Raw genomic sequence first — 15,808 nt, 5'->3', positions numbered from 1 at the left:
TGCAAATATTTCAAATGAAAATAATGAATGTGGAGTAATAGCTGTAAAGTAGACCTTATGATATAATTTACCATCAAAATGCCAACAAACTATCGAAAAATAGAGAAAATATTCACACTCTCAAAGATAACCCAGGATTTTAGTGAACCCTTTTACCTTGTTTGATAACTCTGAATTCACATTAATGAATTCCATTTACTAGATAGAAGGATCTGATTCTATTAGCATACATTTGTCTGCATAATGTGTATGCTAACTAGCTACACTATTTAATTGAAAATATGAAAAAATGTTTCACCTACAAACATCTTTTCATATCTTGGATAACTGTCAAAATCTGAGGTGAGCTGTTTCAAGTTTTCTAGAAGTGCAAATAAATAGTGAGGAAACACATACATATCCAAAACAGTACCTTAAAATCGCTTTGTTATTGGTACCTATAAACAGCGATTGATAGCGGTTCTGGCATAAAATTAAGGAAATGGATTGTACTGATTTACACTACCTGTTATAAAGTGATAAATATCGTATATGAATGAAAACAGATTGGCAAAAGTAATGCAACAAAAGCTATCACATGACAGAAAACGTGTTTAAGAAATAAATTTGTTTTCATGATTTCCAAACTTAAAATTAATTACTGCAGTGGAACATGTTCAGTGATATTATGTTTCATCTGTTGCACAAGTCAGTATTACATTGTTTTTAAATCTTGGCGTCATCAGTTTCAGTATATCCTGTGTTCCAGAACAGGGTGCCATTTTAAAATTATTTTGAAGATAAATGTTCAGTAATGTATGCACACAAAGTTGTACTTTCACTTTGAAACGTAACTATTCCCTGTTGTTGCTGGTTCATCAATGTATCAATAAAACTTACGTAGCAGATAAGCTGTACTAGTAAATTTAATTATCTAAGATACTGAAACTACTAAAGCTCTATCCTTTGATAAGCTCAAGAGTTTACTTTAATGTAAAATGTTTCAGCAGTTAAGAATTTACTTTGTATTTCTATGGCGTAATGTTTCTAATAACGAGACAAACATGATGGCTGAGAGAAAAGGCCTATGAAGTGTAAATATGTAATATATTAGTATCAACACTTTCAGACATAATGTATTTTCCATGTTGTTATAATAGATTTGTAAAATGAGGAAACAACTATGATATAGATAGATCATTAGTGCAACACTTTCGTGTGAATGGTATCCATACCATATACCCCAGATACTAACACATTAGACATACATTTTACCTGCCTTCAATGTATTGTAAGTGTAATAAATATATATACTGGATTGAGAAGTTTGTGAAGAAACATTTCTGTGGTGTGATACATACTGAGAGCTCTCTTTTCCACTACTATCACCTTCCTTCCCAAAAATTCTATAAGGTTGAAGTTATATAATTATTTCCTTTCCCCCTAATTTTAATAATTTTGGGCCATAACATTGTGGTCTTCTACAGATATGTAATGAATAGGAAGTTAATATCACACTGAACATCGAAGTTCATGTTATTAGCGAGAAACTCCTATTCATCGGAAGTAAATTATGACTCACTGTTCATATAGGAATACACCCAATTAGGAAAGTGGATTCGATGATCAGAGTCAACATACAGCTCCCTCTTTAGATATTCTTCATAATTAAATATTATTAAAAACATAGGTTAATTTTGGTTTACTGTAAATCTAATCACATCTTTCACACTTAATTTTCTGCCATTAATTTATGGACATAACAGATTCTCACAAAACTGTTTTCATTGTAATATGCATACAGTTTAATACCACAGTTAATATGAATAAAAGTGTATCTAGAAGAAATTGTTGTCACTGAATGTATGTACAGAAAGCATAATAAACTTTTATTACAATCGAGTGCATATATGAAAATGAACTGTTTTACAAATTAGCAATTAACAAATTTCCCAAAATTGTTTGAAAGGCCTACATAAGAAATACTTTACCATATCATGAATGGAACATACCGTTTATTTAGTTCTGTGGCAAGTTTTTTAAGACATCATTATCCTGTTTGTAATTTTTTATCTACAAAAATACATTATTTAAAAAAATAATTGAACACATATATGTTCAAGTGTAATTGGATCTAAATATACATTAAAGTATGTAAAGAGTGTAGCCCTGGATAGTAATGACGCGTCACTAAAACAGATGATTTTCATGCATAAAGCATTTATATGTTGTAAATACATCCTTTAATCAATGTATCATGACAATATGAAACATAATAATATGTATTGGTAAGTCTCACTACTCTATCATGAGCTAGATTGTTGCTGAAGATTGATGTTAAGGAAATCTGTGTCATTCTTCCACCCACAGTCCTGTAGCTCATTTCACATAGAGGTTATCAGTGTAACTGATCACTTTTTGAAATTCAGTCCATACACGCTGAGGAAAAATGGTAGGCTTCAGCAGGGTTTCCACAATTCTTAAACAATCTTCTTCTACTTATGGTCAATATACCACCTGACGATGACAGCAGATTTTGGCTTTTACTATATTATGTCATTAATTATTTACTATTAAATGTAATGATCATCAAAAGGCATTAAACTTTCATTGCGTTAGACAGTAATGTTACTTACTCTGAGCCCATTAAACGTCTTTGGAGGTTGCAAGGGATATTCAAAGAGCTCTATGGTATACAGAGTGAAATGAGCCATTAAAAAGAAAGTGATAGCTGAGATTTCACGAGAAAGACAGGTAGCACATTTTGTAACTATGTCATCTGCTACCTACTAGAGTCATCATTTCAAAAACTGTATGGGACAACAAAATATGAGTAAAACAAGTTCACTTAAGAGTAAGGAAGGGGAAACTTTATTGACACATTCCTGGGGTCAGATACATCACATGATCACACTGACAGAACCACAGGCACATAGACACAGGCAACAGAGCATGCACAATGTCGGCACTAGTACAGTGTATATCCACCTTTCGCAGCAATGCAGGCTGCTATTCTCCCATGGAGACGATAGTAGAGATGCTGGATGTAGTCCTGTGGAACGGCTTGCCATGCCATTTCCACCTGGCGCCTCAGTTGGACCAGCGTTCGTGCTGGACGTGCAGACCGCGTGAGACGACGCTTCATCCAGTCCCAAACATGCTCAATGGGGGACAGATCAGGAGATCTTGCTGGCCAGGGTAGTTGACTTACACCTTCTAGAGCACGTTGGGTGGCACGGGATACATGCGGACGTGCATTGTCCTGTTGGAACAGCAAGTTCCCTTGCCGGTCTAGGAATGGTAGAACGATGGGTTCGATGACGGTTTGGATGTACCGTGCACTATTCAGTGTCCCCTCGACGATCACCAGTGGTGTACGGCCAGTGTAGGAGATCGCTCCCCACACCATGATGCCGGGTGTTGGCCCTGTGTGCCTCGGTCGTATGCAGTCCTGATTGTGGCGCTCACCTGCACGGCGCCAAACACGCATACGACCATCATTGGCACCAAGGCAGAAGCGACTCTCATCGCTGAAGACGACACGTCTCCATTCGTCCCTCCATTCACGCCTGTCGCGACACCACTGGAGGCGGGCTGCACGATGTTGGGGCGTGAGCGGAAGACGGCCTAACGGTGTGCGGAACCGTAGCCCAGCTTCATGGAGACGGTTGCGAATGGTCCTCGCCGATACCCCAGGAGCAACAGTGTCCGTAATTTGCTGGGAAGTGGCGGTGCGGTCCCCTACGGCACTGCGTAGGATCCTACGGTCTTGGCGTGCATCCGTGCGTCGCTGCGGTCCGGTCCCAGGTCGACGGGCACGTGCACCTTCCGCCGACCACTGGCGACAACATCGATGTACTGTGGAGACCTCACGCCCCATGTGTTGAGCAATTCGGCGGTACGTCCACCCGGCCTCCCGCATGCCCACTATACGCCCTCGCTCAAAGTCCGTCAACTGCACATACGGTTCACGTCCACGCTGTCGCGGCATGCTACCAGTGTTAAAGACTGCGATGGAGCTCCGTATGCCACGGCAAACTGGCTGACACTGACGGCGGCGGTGCACAAATGCTGCGCAGCTAGCGCCATTCGACGGCCAACACCGCGGTTCCTGGTGTGTCCGCTGTGCCGTGCGTGTGATCATTGCTTGTACAGCCCTCTCGCAGTGTCCGGAGCAAGTATGGTGGGTCTGACACACCGGTGTCAGTGTGTTCTTTTTTCCATTTCCAGGAGTGTATATTCATGTCCATTGTGCATTCCGACAGACTTGGGCAATTCCACCAGGAGAATGCGACACCCCAGAAGGCCAGAATTGTTACAGCGCCCAAACTCCCCAGAAATGAACATTATTGAGCATATCTGGGATACCGTGCAACGTGCGATTCAGAAGAGATTTACACCCTCTCTTACTCTTACAGATTTGTTGACAGCCTTGCATCATTGATAGTGTCAATTCGCTCCAGCACTACATCAAACATTAGTCGAATCCATGTCACGTCGTGTTGCGGCACTTCCATATGCTCGCGGGGCTCTACACGATATTAAGCAGGTGTACAAGTTTCTTTGGCTCTTCAGTTTAATGGTACGTAAAATCGTGATAAATCAGTTTTGAAAACAAGATGACAACATTCAGATGAAACAAGGAATTAAATTCAGCAATAATTTAATGCCTAACGTACGAAATATATCTTCGTAAACTGTATAAATTACAACAACAAGATCAGTCCTGGACATATCATCATCAGACGTCACTAAATTGCGGGCGAAGCTAACGTCCGAGAACCGGATAGAATCATGATTGCATTCTCTTATTTATTTATCAGTTGCCGTTGTTAATCATGACCTGCACCCTTGAAAATATTTTATTGAGTGTTTCACAGTTACTTTTTCTATTAAAATGTATAGTGCATTAAAAGCAGTAAGACTGGTCAGGGACGTAGTACAAGCAGTCATTAGGTTGCAGGCTAATCTAAGGACAGAACAGAACCTGGGATTTCCCAAACTGTGACCTAAACTGTTCGAATAGTTCGAGTCCTGTTCAAATACGACCTAGTGCATGTGCAGAATTGAACAGTTAAACGGCATCATGTGGACAATTGACTAGAGGTGTCTCTGTAGTAAGCATTGCGTTCTGCGCATGTTGTCAACATTTGCTGGAACTGTCACATGATCTCGGGACGATCTGACTGCTTATGGGCAATACGCACCCGCCATCGTTCCAGTGACGTTATTGTAGCAGGAACACGTAGTGGGAGCGACTGCGCTCATGCGTGTATGCAGTGAGTGAAGAACAAAGTGGAACTGTCACATGATGTCGGGACGATCTGACTGCTTATGGGCAATACGCACCCGCCATCTCATCATGTCATGTCTCGTCAGTCATGTCAAAACATTCAACAACGCATTTAAAATGGCAGCATTAACTCAGGCTGTCAACGTACCACACGTTATGCCATATTAAGGTTTCAAAGTCTTATGGGCAGAAAATTTTGACTGTATGGTCGTCTACTACAACTGTTGCGCTCACTTGTAATAGTGGATTTTCGTATTTTATATCTACATGTTTTTAATTTTATCATTATACTTTGTTTTCGTATCAAACTGCAAATGTTTCATGACGACTTGGATTTTTTTCTATTGATTTTTCTTATACAATGGAAGTTAGATACCTGAAATCGAAAACTTATTTAGGTTATACAGTATGTAAGGTGGCATGGTCTCCTGACCTTCATTTCTTACATATTCCGACCTCACCATCGCATTCTGCGCATCGACACGTTTCATTCGAATCCATACTCGATGGGGTAGAATCAATTTTACATATTTCCATTTCTTCGATATGCAAATCTAATAAATAAACAGCAAATGCGCACCGAGATTAAAAAGTCGAGGCTGGCGTACACAAACATTCAAGACACGACGGCCACAGGAGTTTTTGTTCGGCGGAGGCAAAGTCCGTAGGAGGGTGAGTTAGCACGCAGCTGCACCAGCCGGCCGACTGCCCACAGACCAGAACAGTTTTTGCCAGAGAAAAGGGACAGTGGCCTGTGTGTTCACCTCAAAAACAAAATGCGCTGTATTGTTTGGGAGAGCCCCAGCATATGCATTTTTTTGATGGGCCTAGTGCGCAATCTTATAGTTCTCACAAGTGGACAGTAAACGCCTAATGCAGATGCTATATATTTCCGGATTGGTCGGCTTCGCCGTTCTCCCATTTGTAAGAGTAATGCTGATTGGTGGACTACTTCTGATACAACGAGCTGGATGAGTGAGAGAAAGACAGCGGATGATATAACCTTTCGCTTTTTGCATGGAGGGAAATCGTTCCAGTGACGTTCCTGCACCCTTGAAAATATTTTATTGAGTGTTTCACAGTTACTTTTTCTATTAAAATGTATAGTGCATTAAAAGCAGTAAGACTGGTCAGGGACGTAGTACAAGCAGTCATTAGGTTGCAGGCTAATCTAAGGACAGAACAGAACCTGGGATTTCCCAAACTGTGACCTAAACTGTTCGAATAGTTCGAGTCCTGTTCAAATACGACCTAGTGCATGTGCAGAATTGAACAGTTAAACGGCATCATGTGGACAATTGACTAGAGGTGTCTCTGTAGTAAGCATTGCGTTCTGCGCATGTTGTCAACATTTGCTGGAACTGTCACATGATCTCGGGACGATCTGACTGCTTATGGGCAATACGCACCCGCCATCGTTCCAGTGACGTTATTGTAGCAGGAACACGTAGTGGGAGCGACTGCGCTCATGCGTGTATGCAGTGAGTGAAGAACAAAGTCTCTATTCAGTACTGCACTGAGACAGCACCTCTCTCGCTGGCGAATGGGAGTGATACTCTCTATTGAGTCGCTTGCAATTAAGTGTTTGTTCACTGTGTTGATCGCGACACTTAATGTGTGCTGTGAACACAGACAGAGTAATAGTTAGCGCCTGAGAGCGAAAATTGAGTGGCATCACAGTGGACTGGTTATCTGACCGGTGTACCACGCCAATAGTTAGTCTAGGGGCAGATAGGAGTCCTTGACTTCATCAAGGCGCAGTGAGAGTTTGATTGGCGGTCTATCCAGATAGAAAGAGGTAGTGTTGTTATATTTCAGCGGCGAACGACGCAGGCATCAGCCTTCGGAGTTCATGGTACTGTGCACTACAGCGTAGGTAAACCCCATCTGTCCTCCATTAGAAATAACATACTTCATTCACGTCACTCCATTACATTTCTGACGTGACAGCCTCGACCGTACTTAGAAAAATTCATTCGGATAATTATTCTAGTTGAGTAGGCGCGGGTTTCAGCCATTCTGCCGATTAAATAACATTTTGTAAAGAAAAGAGATAAAAGAGCTTTTTCACACTTTGTATATAAATGTCATTAACAGGATTCCTATCCATAAGAGGTAACCTCCTATTCCGAAAAGAACACGGAAATTTGTGTATCAGTTTATAAATAAAAGTTTCATTTGATTTTTCTTAAATTTTATAATAAATAATATTTTCTGTTCGTTTAATGTTTTCCTTACACTAACTAGCAATACTCCAGTACCCAAGTATCCCACTAGTTACGTAAGAAAATAGAATATTTTGTGTCTTCTCCTTACAGCGGACGACTCCAGAAGGTATTTATTGGTGAAAGTTTTTCAGGCATTTCTTTTTGGTAAGTTAGGAGCGTCTGCCCGACTTCGGTAGTTGTTTGGGGTGGAAATTGATTCTTGCAGGATCCAAAGGGTACTTGTCAGATCAATACGTTGCGCAACTCGTCAACGTAACACCCACACACTGACAAGTAGCACAACAGAGCCAATGCCTTAATATTGTAGATAAGAACGTAAGCTGATGAACCAACTTCCACCATACAACATTTTAAGTGAATAATGAGCTTCAATGGAGGAGAAAGTTCAGTTGTTTATGACGTTGTTAGTTAAAGAAGAAACAACATAGTGGATTGATTAACAGGCTGCATTTAATCCATTATGATTATTGTTTGATGTGTTTGTATTTATATACTACTCCTAGCAAACAGTTGTCTAAGTTCTGATGTTGTTTCACATCTCAGGACTTTATCGAAAGAAACTGATAAAGAACACAGGTTATAAAGTATGCTTAGGCCATTAATAAAATTTGTCGTTGTTAGTACCTCAGTTCCGATACTGTGCTCTGACTTTTACTATTACGGATGGTGCCCCAAAACCTCAATTTTGCCTTTCAGTACTAGGCTAAGCGAGGTGATGAGAAGTGACCTGACAGACGGTGTACATATACCCTGTCGTGACGGTGCCGTAACGTGAAGTCCGTTAATTTTGTTCTTCAAAGCTAAGAGCCATTTTATCAAGGTATCGAATGTAAACTGTTACGGTGTCTACAAAGCGCCTATACTATATCCACTGCACGTAACAAGAGAGTCTGTCTGTACTAGCGATAAGAAAACACTCAAAATTAATGGGACACATTACGGACAAACCTACGCCTTCCCGAGATCAGGTTACCACGCTGGCATCGTATGTCGACAACAAAAAATCAATTCTGCCCATCTGAATGCTCATTCCAGAGACATTTCTACTCTGTGGTGTGGAGTAAACTTAAGCTGAGCTTCGGCTTTCTGCTTGTTGTCAGTACATGTCAGTCCACTTCGTGTTGACTGTCTTACGTTAACGACTGCTGCCAGTGACAGTGATCTAACAGTTGTAGCACTATAACAGCGCAGCGAACTCGTATTTGAACATGAACACCTCTATGACATGCTTTAACATATCCATGTTACGTCCGTGTGTGATATGTAGCACAGCTGCTGAATATTTGCGTGTATGCATGCTCAAATTGGCATCAATGATAGGGGACAAAATCCACCTTCCTGTTTTCACCGTACCTCACACTCCACTGTGGTTGAGGCTCATCTTAGCACCAACAACTGAAATCGACTTCTATCGATATATATGGAGCGGAACTGTGGCGTCTGAGATCACTAAAATTTGAAATACAAGAAATATGACTTAAACAATATAATGATTACCAAAACCTTGGTCACTTTTCACGCTATAGATTTTAGTATGTCTCAGAGTTTAATGTTGTGATGTAATGGTAGTATAACTCAGGGGTCACCAAGGGAGAGCCAGTAAGGTGCTCTTTCCTCTTGTCCCCCTCCCACTCGAATTCAGAGTACTTTATTCTTATACTGAGTGAATCATCGTCAGTTCTCTGATACATGTTTTTATGTTACCTGTTCAATTTAGTTCTTAGAGCATTATTGCTTCACACTGACCAACTCATCTACATTCACATCAAAAAAAGTTTACCATCACCTCGGTTCTGAGAGTTCCGGAACCTGTACAGAAAACTGGAATAGAGATCAACGTAAACATCATTTCCGCCCTTTTTATTGCTAATGAAAACCACACATTGCATGTTGTACCACCATACAGCGAGACATACCGGTACCTCTAATACCCAGTAGCACGCCCTCTTGCATTGATGCATGCGTGTATTCCTCGTGGCATACTATCCACAAGATCATCAGGGCACTGTGGGTCCAGATTGGCCCACTCCTCAATGGCGATTCGGCCTAGATCAATCAGAGTGGTTGGAGGGTCACGTCGTCCATAAAAAGCCCTTTTAAACCTATCCCAAGCATTTTCGATAGGGTTCATGTCTGGAGAACATGCTGGCCACACTAGTCGAGCGATGTCATTATCCTGAAGGAAGTCATTCACAAGATGTGCATGATGTCGGCGCGAATTGTCATCCATAAACACGAATGCCTCGCCAATATGCTGCCGATATGGTCGGTCGGAGGATGGCATTCACGTATTGTACAGTCGTTAAGGCGCCTTCCACGGTCACCAGCGGCGTACGTCGACCCCACATAATGCCACCCCAAAACCGCAAGGAACTTTCACCTTGCTGCACTCGCTGGACAGTGTGTCTAAGGCGTTCAGCCTGACAGGGTTACCTTCAAACACGTCTCCGACGTTTGTCTGCGACGCTCATCGGTGAAGAGAACGTGATGCCAATCCTGAGAGAATCATTCGGCATGTTGTTGGGTCCCTCTGTACCGCGCTGCATGATGTCGTGGTTGCAAAGATGGACCTCTCCATGGACGTCGGGAGTGAACTTGCGTATCGTGCATCCTATTGTGCACAGTTTCAGTCGTAACACGACGTCCTGTCACTGCACGAAAAGCATTATTCAACATGGTGGCGTGGCTGTCAGGGTTCCTCCGAGCCATAATCCATAGGTAGTGGCCATTCACTGCAGTAGTAGCCCTCGGGCGGCCTGAGCGAGACATGTCATCGACAGTTCCTGTCTCCCTGTATCTCTCTCCATGTTCGAACAACATCGCTTTGGTTCACTCCGAGATGCCTGGACACTTCCCTTGCTGAGAGCCCTTCCATGCAAAAGTAACAATGCGGACGCGATTGAACCGCGGTATTGATCGTCTAGGCATGGTTGAACTACAGACAACACGAGCCGTGTACGTCCTTCTTGGTGGAACGACTGGAGCTGATCGACTGTCGCACCCCCTCCGTCTAATAGGCGCTGCACATGCCTGGTTGTTTACATCTTTGGGCGGGTTTAGTGACATCTCTGGTCAAAGGGACTGTGTGTGTGATACAATATCCACAGTCAACGTCTGTCTTCAGGAGTTCTGGGAACCGGGGTAGTGCAATACTTTTTTCGATGTGTATTAAAAAAATCGGGAACCTACTGTCTTGCGCCATCCACCCCCACGGAAAATTTCTGTGAACTCCCATGAGCGATACCCAATTGCGTGACAACACCCGGTGGTTTCGTCCTAGGTTTACTAACCAATCAGTGAACATGTGCTTGTTTACTTGAGTGTTAAACCACGAATAGAGTCTGAGGACCCTTTAAAGAGTTTCGTCACACTGATAGCAAGAAGCAAGTTGCAGTATGTAGCGTGACTCGGATTATGTTCGTCGAGTTCACCTGAGATGATATTTCACGGTAAGAAACAATCGTCTTTTGCAAGAGTGGAGTGTAATTAAATAACTGTGTTAATTTAATGATATTAATCTTACGTAAAATTTGTTTCATCATTTCAGTATTGAACATAGGTGTTACCACTTAAATAAACCAGAAATGTATTAGCAACAAGGGTAACGCTCCAGGAGGCAGATACGTTGGTGTAAAATCACTTTAAGAGTGGAAATGTCACTTTATATGTACTGTAATGTATAGAATAATGTTCGTAAATAACTGAAAACATTTCATTACTAACTTGATGCTGTATGGGGGAAGGGGGAGGCCACAAAGGAGCCATACTATAGTTTGGTATGCCCCAATATATGATTTAGCATTTGATTTCATTTCGGTAATAGTTCCAAAGGGTTGCCGACCCTTTCTCTGATGCGTCATACTTACAAATTGTATCTGAAAACACGCAGTTTTGAGAGCGTTTTCAAATTATGTTCATCAAGAAAACAGCAAAAATTGATAACATGTTTAAGGGACTTGACAACGTTTGATACTGCGAAATCACGGAAAGCCAGTATGGCGGAGCATTCCATCTGCCATAAAGCATTAGCAGCAGCATAGCTTGTTCAATGAAACGTTACGGAGGGACATCTTCCGCAATGCTGTCAATATTTGCAGCTCACTTTACGATCTGACCACCTGCTGTGACGGATAGACGCAAGGACGTGACAAGGTTTCGCGATAGCGCGTTACAGATACGTTCATGACACAGCTGTCACTTATTTGTAGCTACGAATATGAAATGAAGTCAAATGAATGACACAGCTCAATGTCAAGAAGTGAACTGCGTAAAGCCTAGTGCAGTGCCATTTAGTATTAGCTCGAGTAGATTGGCAAGCATGGTGATAAGCGTCACGAAAGTTTTCTAATTCTATCGACAACTTCTGAGCAATACTAAGGAGCATTGCGTCAAGAAAAGTTGGACAGTTTATGTATTAGGGTCAAGTTACTAGAATTCAGTGGCCCCTAGAGTACAAAGTAAGAAACTGCAAGGTTTCCTGACACAAAAATTTACGTATGATGTGGTTCCATTGCTTGGATCGCCGCTACATGAGTGTGGAAGAAAAGGGAATGGTACCAGTTAATCGTTCACTACTTTCACTTAGATAGGGAGGCTTTTCGATTTTAAAAGAAAAAAAGCGATATACATGTGAGGGGTGGTTTGGCAACCATACTTTTCCATTTAAGTCCAAAAAAATTTCAAACTGAGGGTTTAAGTCACAGAAACATAATTTGTCAAACCCCAGTCACAGTCTTCAGTTTACCCTAGGAGGCTAATCAATCAATGAAAAATAATAGTCTGCTGACTGCCATACTAATACCTTCAAAGTTAATAGTTATCCTGTTGTAATGAATAAAAAATTACGGTGAAATGCTTTTATAAATCTTCTGGAATTAACAAAGTACATTTGAGAAATTTTTAAACATTTCATTCTATCTAATTTCCCACTTTTCGAATTATGGATTACAAAATACGCAGTCCAAAAAATCACCTCACTTAAATTACTTTCATTCTTTTACTTTAACATACAGGATTTATAGTTATGTTAGCCCTACAATGCATTGCAATATCGAACATTTAAAATGTTATAGCTTCCTTTTAGGAACTATCATGGCGCCAACACCTCAAAACAGATTTTCGCAAGGATCAATTTAATCTTTTTCTTCGAAATGAAGGAACAAAACTGGGAGCGCACATTGAAGATCTTAAAGAAAGTGGCGAAGATATGTTGAAATACAGGAAGCTAGCTCCTGTTTCACTTCTTGATATCAGTCTGATGCAGTCAGTCAAGAAGATAGGTACGACTGTGTTAAAAGTTCTCCATTTCCCACTCCATCTGTAAAAAAACGATATTTTTCCGTTTATTAACAGAGGTAACTTAAATGATGCCGACCGATTAGACATATTAGGCAATATATGGATAACTAATCTTGAATGAGACAACATATGAAGTGAATTTTCGCATACCTTGAAGTTTATAGGCGCTAAATACTCGCTATTTACGGATCGATTTATATCGTCATCAACAAGACCGCAATTTTTCTACCACGCTGGTTTCATGTCCGCTCACTATTATCGGAGTTTGAGTAAATCAATTTGTTTTCCAGTTCTAAACTTTGAAACAGCTGCTAACAGTTTCAGATACTGATCTGATCTTGTAATGGAACGGAACTGAACACACTCCTCCCCTGCCCCCCCCCCCCCCCCCCCCCAGGTGAAAATATTAAACACTCCACTACTACTAACATTTCACCTCTAACGTTTAGGGGGAGTACTTTTTCCCATACTTCATTCGTGAATGACGCAGAATGAAAATAAATGTACATTATTAATTACACGTTATTGAAACCTATATTCCACCACAGACGTTAGAATAACTAACATGTTGCATGCAGACAGTCTAAAATAGTAGACAGTGTATTTATCATTCACGGCTTATATCCTAACAAATTAGTATGCTCACTTAACTAATAATTTCACAGTGTAAAACCACCAGCAAATAGTGAAATGAATTTTTTTACTGTACTTATATGATGAAAAGGTAGTTTCAAAAATATGTTTGTGAAACGCAATTAATGAATGAATAAATTCTGAGAGTATTCAGAAATTTTGTGGGTCTCTGGAGTGATGAAATTCATTATCAGGAATCGGCTTATGGAATGCTTGAGTCAAGCTTGCCTTCACAGAAGTCATTCAGATGTATTTGACAGACTTTTCTAATAAAAACTAAGAATAAACAGATAACTATACAGAATCGTCACAAAAAGTAATATGGGGAAAATGCTAGGGGAAACTTAACAGAAACTTCATATGTAAGAACGGCTGTGCACTAAGCCTAGGCATTGAGATACCACAAAATATTAGTAAGTTCAGGTGCTAGGCAACATCATTGACGGATTAGAGCCTAACATTAGTTCCATCGTTGAACTGTTTGGTTATGAAGCTGAACACAATAGAGAAAAGCCCAAAATATGTAATTCCACATTTTAAAATGCATTCGCGGATGGTGGTGGCTTTACTGAATGAACTTATGCATGATGGTACCTTTTTTGAATGGAACTATTTTCCTGTTAGATTGCTTTTTGTATTCATCTGAATGATTTACACATCATCATCGGCTAACTTTGACTGCTTTATCATACCCGACGAGAAGGCCAACGAAACAATCTCAACGTAACTACATACGATAGTGTACATTCAAAGTTCTGAGTCACACGCAAAATTGCTTCATGTAAAAAATTCATCGCAGCTATGGACCCATACATGAATAAATAGTTGGCCAGTGCGAATATACGGAGACTGTTACTGAAGTATGTTCTCTAGGATTGAAAAATTGTAAGAGAACGAGACATCAGGACATGACAAAATTCCTTTCATATTTGACGTTGAAAATTCTGCGGAATTAAACGCTTTCATAGCTTATACTTTTCGAGGATATCTCTTGAAGGAAATAGTCCCACACAGCGGGAAAAGCACTTTTCACTCCTGGTTATAACAGATAAGGAAGAATTGACGCTCGGAAGAAGAGCGATTTCCTGTTTCTGGCAGTTCAGAGCTGTGATCCGCATCGGAACTTGAACCTGGGGCCTTTGCCAACTGCGGGTTAAGTGCTCTCTACCTGTATCCGTACTGAAATCATCTATGAGTGTGGGAACAGTCTGCCGCATGAAAAAATAAGAAATGGGTCACAATTTAGAGTAGGTAACGGTTCCAGAGTTAGAGTTTGACAGAGCTTTGCAGCATTTGTGAACAAAGAAGGCAGAAATGATAGATACCGCTCCTTGTGAAACCTTCGGGTAAGTAGTATCTAAACAATTAATCAGCTTAGTCTGTATAAACCATGAGACTGGAGGCTTACCGCTGGGTTTTCTGAAGAACATCATCTACACATTCATGAACATATCTAAGGAAGAAAAAAGCTAGAAATATAGCATTATCAGCTGTATGTTATTGCTGATACAGTAACATAGAGAAGGATTAAAAAATGAGAACTTGTTCGCTGAGGAGCAGTTTGTCTTCACGAAAGGCAAGGCATCAGAGCGACAGTTCTGAAGTTAATAATGGAAGCAAGAATTAAGGGAAATAAATATCTTTCGTTGTATTTTTCAACCCAGAAAAAGTGTTTGATAACTTAAAATAGTGCAAGAGGTTAGAAATTCTCAAAAATTGCACCGTAGTAATGAAACATGCATAACGTGCATTACGCACAAGGACTGGCTGTTAAAGGTAACGAAGTGAGTCGAAGACCTAAAGAGAAGAAGAGAAGAGCTTGAATTAAAAAGGATGTAAGGCAGGGATACAGTCTTTCTCGTTTAGCGTTCAGCCTCCACATCTAAGAAGGAATGATGGAAATAAAGTATGAGGTAAGAAATTGTATTCGACTTCAAGGTGCAAGTGTATCAACAATAAGAATTGCTGACAGGAATCCAGTCACATAGTTCTAGGAATATTCAGTGAGATCTAATCTCACCTATCAGTTGACAGTGAGCAATGTCTTCAAGACATCTAGATAAACTAAATCCAACTGTTAACATTCGTGTGCTATTTACAAGGCGTGCTATGTGAAAAGTGTGAGTTGCGTTCTTAAATATGAATGTTTTCTTCTCAATCATGCTGATTCATTGACACAATCTCCTTTCATTCAAGACCAAGTGAGAAGGCGCAAGGGATCATTTTGAATCCCTGTCTGGACATCTGAACTTAGATTTCCCGTGGTTTCCCTAAAAATTACTTGTGTCAAATGCTTGGGTGGTTCTTTTGAAAAGAACAAGACCCGTTTCCTGTCAGATCATTCCCTGCTTCGAGGTTGTAGTCTGACTTTAATGAC

The sequence above is a fragment of the Schistocerca cancellata genome, chromosome 2 (assembly GCF_023864275.1).
Source record: "Schistocerca cancellata isolate TAMUIC-IGC-003103 chromosome 2, iqSchCanc2.1, whole genome shotgun sequence".
Taxonomy (NCBI): Eukaryota; Metazoa; Arthropoda; class Insecta; order Orthoptera; family Acrididae; genus Schistocerca; species Schistocerca cancellata.
Note: the sequence above shows the minus strand (reverse complement) of the source record.